Raw genomic sequence first — 13409 nt, 5'->3', positions numbered from 1 at the left:
TTTTCAACTTGTCTTTTCTGGAAGAGGGAGGATCAGTACTTAAAATGATTTGGTGTTAGGCTGCTCTACTTGGTTTAGGATTGGCTCCATGTCCAGGGAGGAAAGCCTAAAGGCTCTCTGCTAACTCTTGGCAGGACCAGATGAGGTGAAGATCTGGTCAGGGCCCATATCTGCTTTGTGCTCTGCTCTCTCTCTCTCTCTCTCTGTCTCTCTCTCTCTGTCTCTGTCTCTCTCTGTCTCTGTCTCTCTCTCTGTCTCTCTCTCTGTCTCTGTCTCTCTCTCTCTCTGTGTCTCTCTCTCTCTCTGTGTCTCTCTCTCTCTCTGTCTCTCTCTCTCTGTCTCTCTCTCTCTGTCTCTCTCTGTCTCTCTCTCTCTGTCTCTCTCTCTCTCTCTCTCTGTCACCTCCTCTGTGCCCTGCAGGGTGGGGAAAAGCCCATAGTGGGGGGGCCATAGTGGTCTCTGAGGCCTTCACAGCACCAAGGATGTGCACCTGTCCTTCAGGCTGGGAGTAACTCAGAGTGGCAAAGATCCTGACGGGTCTAATTACTGCCTACAGTGGAGACCTCCCGGGCCTCATGAGAGGACCTGGGAGTCAGAGGTCAGCAAGGGAAAAGTGTGACCCTGGCTGTGCTGGCACAGTTCTGAGGCAAGATCAGCCTTTCTTCCCAGGGGCTGCCACCCTGTGGGCCTCTCCGGGGCTAGGCTCTGCCAGCTTTGAACAGAGGCCAACTGGCAAAGCCTGGATATGTGTAGAAGTCAGGGGCACACTAAAAGGGGTAGGGCAAGGGGCCAAGACCAAACCAAATTAGCCACGTCAGCAAGAGCTGGCTCTCCCATAAACTGTACCAAATGAGCAGTCCAGGCAGCCCAAACCTGCTGCATGCCAGGAATGGCACCTCATCATGGAAGATGGGAACCCTGCATGCCCGGCCCCTGCGCTGAACTCAGCTGCCACATCACACTTCTGTCAAGATTTCATTCTGTAGGTGATGTTATGCCTGCGTAGGCCCAATTGCCCAACTGTGTCTATCGTGGAATTCGGGGGAGTGGCCTTACAGGCTGGGGCACACAGGTAAAGTCAGAGCTTGTGGACAGGCCCAGGTAGCCTGAAATCTTGTGGTCCTTGATCTCTTAGTGCTACAGACTGTGAAAATTTGGGATAGTGCTTTGCCTTCTCTGGACTTCAACTCTACACCTACAAGTAAAGACCTCGCACTACTTGATCTTACAGGGTCTTTTAACCCTATTTGGCTGTTCTTGTTGGTTTCGCTCACTTTTTTCAGGAAATCACAAGGACACCTCTCCGTTTCAGGACCTCATCAGAGGCTGTGGCCACTGGTTTCCACACATGAAGTTGACAAACAGGTAACATTTACCCACATTATTGGAGCCGACTCCATCCCAAGTTCAGCAATAGACTCAGAAACTCATCAGTTTCCCTCGATAGAGTTAATGACCATGCTGCATAGGAGTCTTCTGTCAAATTAGAAGCACATAAGCTATTTTTCAAATGAGGATAGGCTCATACATGTGCAGAATGACATAAGCAAAGGGGCCATTGGCAAGTCCCAGGCCAAAGGGGCAGGAGCAGGGGCAGATAAACACCAGGGTTGATACTTCTGCATGGGTTCCTCTCCCTCAGGCCTGGCTGCAGTCCACAAGTCTAATTTCTTTTTTGATATGACACTAAATCAAAACTGACTGCTAGATTGGCCAGTAGGATAACTCTTTGGGGGAAAAAAAAAACCCTTAAAGCCAGGTGCGGTGACTTACATCAGTAATCCTAGCTACTCAGGAGGCTGAGATCTGAGGATTGAGGTTCAAAGCCAGCCGAGGCACTAAAGTCCATGACACTCTTATCTCCAATTAACCACCAAAAAAACCCAGAAGTGACGCTGTGGCTCAAGCCTTGAGCTGAAGAGCTCAGGACAGCACCCAGGCCCAGAGTTCAAGTCCCATGACACAAACAAACAAACAAAAAAACCTTCAAGCTGATGAGTCTTAATTAAGTGAATTGACAAGTGGGGTTAGGTTAGCATCTATGTCTTAGCCAGCAATCTGACATCTTTCTTCACTTTGCCATGCTTTCCCATCCCCCACGTTGGTTCAGGCCAAGATAACTTATGGCCCCTTGCCTGGTCGTCTTGAATTCATCTGTGCTTCCTTCCAGTAGTATTTATGAACTGTAATCCCACTTGTCCATATCACCCCCCGCGTCTTACTTACCTGTTGGTTCTCTAGTCTTTCTAAGGGAATAATCTAGAGAAGTCCAACAGTCATATTAAACATAATATGGCCCATCCGAATCTAGCACATGCTATATAGTTATTTCAAATTATAGACACACAAATATATATCAATATAATTAAACACGCCTTCCTATATAATCTGTTTCCATATGTGTAGTCAACTAAGCTCAGATCCAAAGTACTAAAAGAATTGCACTTATAATAAACACATAGAGACCTAATCAATAATTCCTTAACAACACAGCAAAACTACCATAGCAATGCCACTGTATTCTAAGAAATCTAGAGATGGTTTGAAGTAAATTGGAAGATGCACATACACCATGAAAATCTAACACAGTGTCATATAAGGAACTTGAGCACCTGCAGATTATGAGGCAGGTACCTTTGGAGCCTGATCCAGCAGTGAAGTCCTAACAGCAAGAGAAAAGGTAGAATCAACCATCCCTGAGAGAGAAAGCCACATTCTTTGCTCAAATGTGCAAGGAACACAAACTAGGACAGATAGCCGAACAGTGTTCACTGGCCCCACTAAAGGATCTGCTCCTTGCTTAGATCACAATCACTGATGAGGTTAAGAGAACTTTTCTTTATACCCCCGCCACACACACACGGCAGGCTCCCTAACCCTTGCCTTAGTAAGTCAGGATTTGTGCAGAAAACAAAGTATTCAAAGAGCCAATGACAACTGCCTGCGTATGAAGTTTGTGTCTAGAAAATATGAAGTATGGCATACAGACTGACGAGTATTATCCTGTGTGCTTTCATATAACCAGAACAGGGAGAACTGAGTAATCAGGTCCCTGGCATCGATGGGCATGGCACAAAAATATTTATGACCCTACAACTCCTCCCCCAAGACCTGATCTCTTTGCACTAAGGGTAAAAATAGCAAGTATAGAGTCCGTCAGAGTTGGGAGAAGCATCTACAGTCTGCCTCAGACCTTTCCACCTTTTTCTAGCTGCTGCCAGTTCCAATCCATGCTGCAAGAAGAGCTGGCACTAGGCCAGGACATCCTATGAGCCAGGTCAGCACTCTGCATTGAGGGCCTGAGAACAGGGCACTGATGCCTGGCAGCACATCTGCAAACCACAGGCATGAAATACCACTGCATTCCTGCTTCACCATGACCAAATGAACCCAGGATAGGTCAGTGGCTGGCCCAGGGCCATACTCACAAGCATCTGCGCTGTGGTCCATGCAGGAGCCCTGCTAACCACATGCATGACAGCGTCATATGCTCCTGGTGTAAAGGGACATGATCCAAGCACATCCACTACTAGCCACCTCTCCTTTCTCCTCCAAAGCTGAGCACTGGGGCCACCCATGGGATTCCGACTAAGCTCCACGACTTTGCAGCTGCTAAGGCTTATCAACATGTTATTCCAATAACGGACTGGAGAAGAACAAGCCCCACCCCCCTTCACCATGCAGCCTACCTTCTGTTGCCTCTCTCCGGCTCGTGCCTGACATCCACAATTTGGATAAAGTTCAAGAATAAACTGCTGGGATTGGGGTTCCTGTATCTTCCCATTCACCCCACCCCATGACTAGTCACCCACCCAGTTCTTCCATGCAGGATTTCTTTTCTTTTTCTTTTTTTTTCCTTTTTGTCAGTTGTGGGACTGGAACTCTGGGCCTGGGCATTGTCCCTGAGCTCTTCAGCTCAAGACTAGTATTCTACCCCTTGAGCCACAGCATCACTTCCGGTTTTCTGGTGGTTAATTGGAGATAAGAGTCTCACAGATGTTAGTGCCCGGGCTGGCTTTGAACCGTGATCCTCAGATCGCAGCCTCTTAAGTAGCTAGGATTACAGGCTTGAACTACCAGCGCCTGGTCCCATCCAGGATTTTAACTTATCTTGGTCCAGTCTGTGACATCTGCTCTCATCACATAGTTGTGACGTTCCAGTATCTGAACCTAGTTCCCCTCATCTGTAAAGTAGTGTAGAACCACCAAGTCCATGGACCTGCCCATTGGGCCTATTTTTGGTGGAACTCCCTCAAATAACAGCATGTGACCCTGTCTGGACTTTTCCAAGCTATGACTTCAGTACCTTGATGCTGGTGGGGTCCTAATCTTCGAATGATTCACACGACCACATTTCTAGTCAGGTCATCCATTTGGGGGACTTTTTCAGTACCATAACCTTCAGTTGTACTTTGATTGGGGGAACATTTTTGGTTCTTTGAGAATTACCATATCAATCTGCTTAGTGTCTGGCTTTCCTACCATTTTCCACATCAGTGTCTTGCACAGATAAGATCAAGGAGCCAATGAGCGTGAAGCAAGGAGCCTGTTTTCCCTGATCACAACAAGCCTGGTGCCTCAGAGTTAGGGATCATCAGAGTAGAGTCAGGGAAGGAGCTGATACACTCATGCACACAAGAGCTTGAAGGAGCCATGCTGAGAGGGTCAGAAGATGTGACACAAATGCTTGGAGGAAGAGGAAGAAGAGGAAAAAGAAGAAGAAATAAAAGAAAACCACGGCATAGGGATGTGCTCTGTCTCTTAAACTGAGAGAACATTTTGTCAAAACCCTTGCTGTACTGCAATCCTCACACTTGATTCCTCATAAGAGGTACCTCTCTCTCTTAGAGAAGCTCTCACATCCCACCGCTCCCTGGGTCAGGGATACAGTAAGACACAATCCAATGTCATTCTTTGTCACTGTGTATTAAACATGGAAAAGGAAAATGAAAGGAAAGAAGGGAACTATGTAGGAAGATAGGGTCAAATCTTCTGACCAAAGCATCACCTTATATCGGCCCAAGGACAGACCCCTTCCTGTTCAATGCTGACTGGGAGCCCAGGAAAGATGGACATGGAAGAACATGTGCCCTGGTTATCTATGCTGGTGTGAATGATCAGTGATAGAATCCTAGGGTGTTCACTATTGTTCTCATGCTCTCTGCAGACTAGCCCACTGCAGGAAGAAGAGCCCCTTGCTTCCTGGTTTCTCCCTGTCACCACTGAGATGGGGTAGCCTCTTAGGGCTAGAGAAAACCATCAGGGAGGGACAAAGAAGCTCTAGTCCTTTGTTCTGCTGGGCCCAGGAACACAGGAATGGACTTTCCTGGCAAGGCAGAGCATGAACATGTAGCCCAGTGGCCAGATACACATGTGGCAATTGGCATCTCGATGAACCATCAAAACTTGATCTGCCCAACATATGGGCTCATTGCTGAGCTGACAACAGGTCATATTTTAGGTAAAGCATGTGCATTTGCGTTTAGGTTTGGGGCAAGAACTTTGCTATGATAGGCAGATTCACAAAACATTAACTAATTGGGGACAAGTTCTTAGTCCTTCCCCTTCCCATCAGGAAAAACATAGTGCTTCCATCTGGTCATGAGTACAGTGATAAGGTGATGTTAAAATCTTCTGTCTTCTGTTTCCCAGAAGAAGTTCGCAGACATTCAAGGACACAGTCAGTGCGAAGCCCTTTAGGCACTGCTCACAGAGAGAGCTCAGAGAAGATGGCTGGTGTGTAGGAAGAAGAATGCATTCTTATCTCAGCTCTGCCACATTTGGGGCACCTATTTTCTCTCCTCATGGGGTCTTAATTCTCAAACTGGATAAGAACACAGGACTAAACCTTTAGTAAACGAAATCTGCAAGGGAGACCCCAACTGCTAGACTGCTCCCCTCTAGCCCTTCTATGAAGACCCAAATTAGGCTTTACTACTTTGAGGATCCACAATGCTTAGGCCAGATCACACAGCTCCCCTCACAACCATTTCACCTTCTGCTTATTGCCCATGTTCCAGGACCCCACGGAGTACTACTTTGGGTGGGTGGGGCCAATGTCCTATCAAAGTAGGGAGAAAGCATTGGCTGCATCAAAGCTACTCCTCTTCCCCCAGCTGCAGGAGGAAATAGGAAGACAAGCTGGTGTTCCACTTGTTTGCCTGGAAAAGGTACTGGGGCCTAGGTGCAGGTCATGTGCTTTTGTGTAAGGGGGGGCTAAGGAATGTCCCTCCCACCACCACTACACACACCGTACTTGGCTATCCTTGTCCAATTCTTTCTCAAGGAATGCGCTTGGCTCGCAGAGGTTCGACCCAGGCTGACCTAAGCCAGCACTTAAAAAGCCAGCCAGATTCTCTATGCTGAAAAGGCTGGCAAGATGAAATGTCCCGTTTTATAATGTAGCCTCCTACTCCAGGTCTTGTGAATCAGAGAATTCTGATTCCCAATAGGTTGTGATCTCACCAGAATTAGTAGCCAGGTTGCTTTCTTCTCGGAGGGAGACAAAGTGACAACACTGTCCTCCTCCTGCTCCCGTGTGCTTTATACCTGTAATTCTAGCTACTTGGGAGGCTGAGAGACTGAGATATGAGGATTGTAGTTCGAAGACAGCCTGGGTAGACAGGTCCATGAGATTTATCTTCAATGAACTGCCAAATGGAAGTGTTGTGGAGTGCCAGACTTGAGAGGAAAAGCCAAGCAAGAGCATGAGGCCCGGAGGTCAAACCCCAGTACTGGCATAAAAAAGTGATTTAGAGACTGTAGACAGGGCTGGGCGCAGCCGAGCAGTGGCTGAACAGCTGGATCATGTCTGCCTCCTGCCCCCCCACAAACATGCTGCTCAGCACATACCTCCCAGGAGCTACACGAGCTGTCCCTCTTGCACGAGCTCATGACCTGCTTGAGATAGTCTAGTCCCTGAGGCTCCTGCCTGGAGGCCAACAAGACAGCAGGAAGGAGGCTCACCAAATGGAAAAAAAAAAGACCTGGAAGAGAGTTTGGTTGCTGAGGAAAAAATGTAATATGGAAAAAGAACTAGTATTTGGGGGGGGTGGTATTTGTAAATGTGCTTTACAGGTAAATGACTTCTGCATGAAAGTCTGGAATTTCACCTCCCGCCATCCCACCCCAACACCCCGCATTCTAGACTTCTCGGCGTCTTGCTGAAGGGACCCTGGACGGAAGAGTTGTGAAGCAAGCCAGCTCCTTCCCAAGATGGTGGGGAGGTGAAGTCCTGAAGTGAAAACACAGGCATGGCCACCTGCCACTCCCGGAGCACAAGGACTCAGCCTGGCTCTGCAGCATCTGCTTGCAGAACACAAGCAGCTGCTTAGACTGGGCCGTTTCAGCTTCAAGGGCCAGCAAGGGATTTTGGAAAGAGCCCTGTCAAAGGCCTCTGTGGAGGGGTTTGGGTGAGGCCAGGCACATTAGGACCCACAAGTTCTTTTCGCCTTAGGCAGGACTACGCGAGCTGATCCCACTGCTATCAGGGCATCACCTCGTCGGCTGTATCATGAGAAAGGGCTCAGAGGAATTCGGGATTTCCTGCAGCCACTGCTTACTGCTGTATCCCTCATACCACAATTATTTTTGCATCCTGTGGGCCAAGGACTCAATCATACAAAGATGCTACCACCATCTGCACACAAGGCAGCTAAAGGGGTTCGAAAGGGGTTCAGAGCCAGATGCTGGTACATCATACATATAGTATTATTCTGGAGGCTGACACTGAAGATCAGATTTTTGAAGCCAGTCTAAGTAGGACACATCTCCAATTAATTCCCCAAAAGTCAGAAGTGGAGTTGTGGCTCAAGTGGTTATCTACTACCTTTGAGTGGAATAACACTAAAAGACAGCACACAGGCTCTGAGTTCAAGAGCCAGGACTGGCACAAAAAGAAGTTCCGAAACTGTAGAGCCTGGGGCCGGGAGTTTGGCCTGGTGGTAGAGTGCTTGCCTAGCATGCAGGAAGAGCCAGATTACATTCCTCCATACCACATCCATAGAAAAAAGCTGGAAATGCTGCTATGGCTCAAGTGGTAGAGCCCAAGCCCAGGCTGGTAAAAAGAAAGGAAGGAAGGAAGGAAGGAAGGAAGGAAGGAAGGAAGGAAGGAAGGAAGGAAGAAAAGAAAGCAAGCAAGAGAGAGAGAGAGAGAGAGAGAGAGAGAGATAGAGAGAGAGAGAGAGAGAGAGAGAGGGAGAGGGAGAGAGAGAGAGAGAAAGCAAGCAAGCAAGCAATTGTGGAGCCTTCCCCACTCCAGCTTATCCTCTCTCTCCTTTCCATCCCTTAGAGTACCTACCACATACATCCTCACTGATGCCACTTCCCTAGCACTGACTAACACTGGCTAAAGCCAACTGCTTTATGTCTACTTAGAAGTAATCACCAGTGAAGCTCAAAAGGTAAGGACTACTCAGAGGCCCCTCCTACACCCACATGAAACCTCAGTCTACAGCTGGGAGACAGGACTGCACTCTTCTTCTGTCCCAGGTCTTCCTTGCTCTCCCCCTTCTCACTTTCCTGTCCAGCTCCATCTCAGAGTCCTCTTTGGCCTGCCCTTCCCACTATAACCCCCCTATTACTTTTGAATAAGAGATGGAGGCCTAGAAAGGAGAAAGTATTTGCCCAAGGTCACATTTTCCTTTCTGCCACAAGCATTTATGGGAAGCTAACAGCTGGGCTGGGTACTGGGGAGAGCTGGGGAGACAGACAGGAGCCAGAGGAGGGGAGACGGGCCCTGTGGGCCTTGCCAGAGTGCTGCGTTTCCCAAGGAGGCGCCCTTTGGCTCTGATCCTAAAGTATGCAAAAATGAGTAGGAGCGCACGCGGGCAGAAATGGTGAAGCAAATCCTGCGTTTTCATTTTTGTTGTGGTTTTCTTTTCCAGTCTAAACCAGGCAGTGTCTGATGTAAGCATTTTCTGCCGGGATCCCCTTCCTGTGACTGGAATCTTGTGCCTGCTCTCTCCATAGCAACTCTGTGCCACATCAAGCTGTCTGAGAAACTGACCTAGTCATCAGAAAGTGGCATGTGGAGCCCGTGATCACAGGGACCACAGTGAGGGGGCTGGACCTAAGTGCCTGAGGTGTATCCGCAAATGCATCCAAGGCCAGGGACCACCAGCAGCTTCGGGATGCTTACCACTGCCCCAGGTCTCCTCTAATTGGAATGTGGCTCCAGAGGTCCAGAGCCACTTCAAGCCACCAGCAGTAATCTCAAGACAGCTCTGCAGAAAGAGGGGGCAACACAGCAGGCGTTAAGGAGCAGTTGGGGCACTCCAGGCAGCTCCTCCCCTGTTCAGAGGCAGCATTCCTGAAAATGGTCTCTGGGTCTGTCCAGAAACTAAATCCTCCTGGGATATCTGCCTAAGCTGCAGATTCCTTTCTGCCTCCTCATCTCCTCAACTCAGTGTGCTCACTAGCCCTGGAGAACGACATGCACAGGATGTCTGCTCTTTATATTTTTTACTCTCTTTTTCACCTAGATCTGTCTGTCCTACCTCTGTGTCTGTCCTCTCAGTTCTCAGCCATCCCACCAAGCAGAGTGAGTAGGAAATGCCTGCTAAATGCTTCAATGAGCGTCAATAACTCCATTCCAAATCCTCAAACAAGATCAGAGCAAGTTGCTTTCTGTGCCTCCGTTTCCCTTCAAGAAAAATGACCCTCCATCACCCCAATCAGAAAGGAAGCAATACAACAGCAGTGGGAAGTTACAGGAGTTCTTTGAAACAAAAAAGATAGCAAACCAGATTTTTGTTAACATGGGAAATCAGACTAACAATCTACATCACAAATGCACCTATTAAGGAATTTCCAACCAGTTTCCTCAGGTGTGACGGGTGTACATCCTGAGCAGCTTTTGTCTAGCCTAGCCACCAGCTTCCCCCTTGCCAAGACAACTATGAAAGAGTTCCCAGCTAAGTCTCTGAGCTAGATACCCAGCTGCTTTCACACAAGTTAGAAAACCCAGAATTTTGGGAGTCACATGGCACACTCAGGTCTGCCCACAGCTAGATGGTACGAGAGCTTAGCTTTGAACCTAGTGTCACTTTTGGTGCGGTCCTCTTCATCTCCAACTTCACCCATTGCATCGCCCACTAGAAGGAAGAAACTGGCCAGTTCATCCCTTGTCAATGGCCAGTTCCCAGTGCACTTCCTTGTGCTGCCATGAGTCAGTTGTGTGAGGGGGGAGGGAGGATAGGGATCCAAGGGCCTGGGGTTTCAGCTTAGATGTTTCTCACTTCTGCAGCCTTAGAGAGAAACTTTTCTCTTCCATGGCAGTGGTTCTGTCCATACAGCCTGGAGAATGACAATGAAGGTGGCTTTAGGGTTCCGTGAGGCACAGTCTGTGTTGCGTGTGGCCTGGTACATTATAGGCTATGACCTTGAGTTGACATTCAGACCAAAGGAATCAGTCACCTGCGGAGACCTGAGTGGTAAAGAAGAGTAGGCTTCTAACTTGTATAGTGGATCAAGCCTGAATTGGGGGTATTTTTTTGGCATGCAAGTGAAGATAGTTGAGGAGACAGGTGTGGATGCCTGCCTCCCAGCAGGTCTTGGAGCTAATAGTGGGATCCCAGAATGCCTGGTCTGTAAAATCTCTCAAAAGGGCATGATAGGGGTCTCAGACGCAATATGGGATCAGAAAGCAGCATGAGTGAGGTTGAAGTATGGCTCTTGGTATACTGGAGCCCTGCTTTTCATCCAGAGTGCTTTGTCTCAGAAGCAAGCAATCCCAGCTGCCATTAACCTTCAGCTCCTTACAAAGTAGCTTATCTGTGTTCCTGTCCCTCCTCCTCACCAGGTATGAGGATTTTTCTTCCACCCTCCACTGTCTAGCTCACTGCAACACATTTGGAGATAAAGAAAAATTGCTTTTGGTGTTTCAGCAGTGGGTGAAAGGTACTGTTAAGCAAGTGCAAAGGAGTTGATTTTGTGGCCTTGATTTTGTGGCTGTTGAGCTCCTGATCCTGCTTCTAAGTCTTGATCCTCCAGGAAGTCATACCTTAGCTTTTCAGGTAGGATGGCTTCTGTGGTGTGGGCACTGGGCCTAATTCTTTGTGCCTCCTAGAGCTGCAGCACTATAGTGATAGGGAGCTACGTCTGTCATGGACTCATGGGTGTCCAGAGGACACAAGTGAATAGATTTTGAGCGCTGGCAGGGTGGTTAGTCCTGCTATGGGTGGCTTCGGACAGCCAAGATGGTAAAGAGGGCATGGCAGGGCAGGGGTTTGTTTTTTCCCATCCTTGAGTGAGTGTTCTTTCTATAGACGCAGTGTGGGAAATAGTATAAGCACCAAGCTCTGTAGAACATTGTGTCTTGTGAATGTCCCTGTGTTTTGCTCACCACATCTGGACCTGGTCTTGCAGATGTGACAGTTGAGGCCCTGGGAAGGTAGTTGAACATCTCATGGTTCATTCTGTAGCTGTGTGTATGTGTGTATACACCTGCACACTCACACTTGTAGAGAAACAGAGACAGACAGACAGACACACAGACACAAACACACACACACACACAGACACACACACACACACAGACACACACACACACACAGACACACACACACACACACACACACACACACACACACACACAGATCTATAGCACTTTACTATAAAGCCTCAGTCCAGTGTTTAGACCTTTCAGTCCTGGTTGTAGATCTGAGGCAGAAGTTGAAAGACTAATGAGACCATGGCAAGACAAAGAGCAGGCGTTAGAAACTTCGATTAGTCTCCCTTCTCTCAGTTCTTGTCTGTCTGTGCTTGTGTGAGTTTATCCTCACATGTTTCTGCATTACCTTTCACAGTGCTAATACTAAGTGGTGTCCTTCATCTTGTCTCGCAGATCCTAAAGCCCAGTCACAGACCTACAATGTATCTTATGACAGCTTGGAGCAGTTGTGGTGAGAGGTTGTCGAGCATATTACCTCTTTGGGCCAATGGAGCTGCCCAGGTGTCTCTAGGTCGGAAGTAGCAGAGCCCACATCAGGGCCTGAGCTTTCAGCTTTTCTGTGAGGCAAGGTATCACTGTGCCTTTCCAAAGAGGACAAGGCTCTTGGCTTCCCCTGCCCACATCAAAACAATCCAGCCACAGAGCCTGTGTGCTGCAGATTGCTTCGATATCACCACAGTGACACTTGATTCGGCGCCTTCTGTCTGAGCACAAGCAGCTATTTTCCCGTGGCCCTCCCTGAAATCGCCCTATGCCCAGCACATGTTCATCACAAAGCACATCAACTCCTCTCTCATGGGCTCTAGAGCCATGACGAGAGCGTCTGGGTGAGCCAGCCGGTGGAGGTCAGTTTTCTCATCTGTAAAATGGACATAAGAGTTCTGGGGAGGTAAGGTTCCCTGGTTCCCTGAGTTTTGAAGCAATCAAGTCTTGGATCACCCTTCCCCCTCCCCGGAGAAGTATGGATTATGGGTGAGAAAACTGATGTCCGAGTTTGTATCCTCCACGCACCAATTAGTGCGTGCCCCTTGCTGCCTCCCCGTTTGGCTGCCTAGGACAGTGAGTCGACAGCCCTACCTGGAACAGGTGCCCACCTTGTGGGGCCAGCGGAGGGTCGGGTGGGCGCCGGACGTGGGCTCCCTTGAGTGGGCAGTGCCCGACCTGGCCAGACCGTGGCGGCGCTTGCTGGGCGCGGGGCGCAGCGGGGAGCGCTCCGGGAGGCGAGCAGGCACGGACTGGGCTCACCCGCAGGAGAACAAACAGGTTTTCTCCGGCTGCCTGGAGCCTCGCCCCTCGCCCCTCCCTTCGCCCGGCCCCCTTCCTCTGCCCTCTCCTGGGGTAGGTAGATGCGCCTGGCACATTCCGCACATTCTCCCGCCAGTGTCCTCCTCCTGCCCGCCCCTTCCAACCCCTCCCCACGGGGCTGCGCTAGAAATCTAGGCGCGGACGCCCCACGCTGAACCCAGAAAGAGTTCTTCAAGGCTTCACCGCGTGGAAAAGTTCCAGGCGAATTCCTCTGGGCTCACGGCACCCGGGCCAGGAAGCCTCCACCACGTGAAGGGCCCCGCTGACTAGCAGCGCTCCTGCCCGCGCCTGCCGAGATCTGGCCCAGGCTCAAGGCCAACGACTTCCACAGATGCTGTCGGGTCAATTGTGTCCAGAACTACTGTGCCTAGATCCATTTTACAGATGGAGATCCCAGACAGGGTCTAGGAGGGGGCGGGGGTGGCGGTGGCTGAGATCATGCAGGAAGTCTAGGAAGCTGAGTAGGAGGGAAAAGTGAGGGAGCTGCTGCTGTCAGCTTCAGCGCCAGGACAACTGACATCCTGCAATGGTATGCAGGGAAAGGGGTGCTGGGGCCCCCAAGACACAGTAAACAAGGCTACCTCGCAGACTAGGCTGAAAGACACATTTAGGCGCCAGACTCCATGCACTTTCATACATGTTTTTTATTTAT

The 13409-nt window shown here is 49.4% G+C and overlaps 1 protein-coding gene across 1 annotated transcript in view; it reads right to left on the bottom strand.

The window, feature by feature from the left end:
* The window catches only part of Znf185 (zinc finger protein 185 with LIM domain), a 58027-nt gene extending 45355 nt beyond the window's left edge, over positions 1-12672 (bottom strand). The window contains exon 1 of the mRNA XM_090325852.1: positions 12530-12672. The gene's annotated coding sequence lies outside the window, so the exon portion shown is untranslated. The remainder of the gene's footprint in view (positions 1-12529) is intronic.
* Between the last annotated feature and the right edge of the window lie 737 nt (positions 12673-13409).

Source organism: Megascapheus bottae, chromosome X (assembly GCF_031878675.1).
Source record: "Megascapheus bottae isolate mThoBot1 chromosome X, mThoBot2.hap1, whole genome shotgun sequence".
Classification (NCBI taxonomy): Eukaryota; Metazoa; Chordata; class Mammalia; order Rodentia; family Geomyidae; genus Megascapheus; species Megascapheus bottae.
This window is presented reverse-complemented; position numbering and strand designations above follow the sequence as displayed.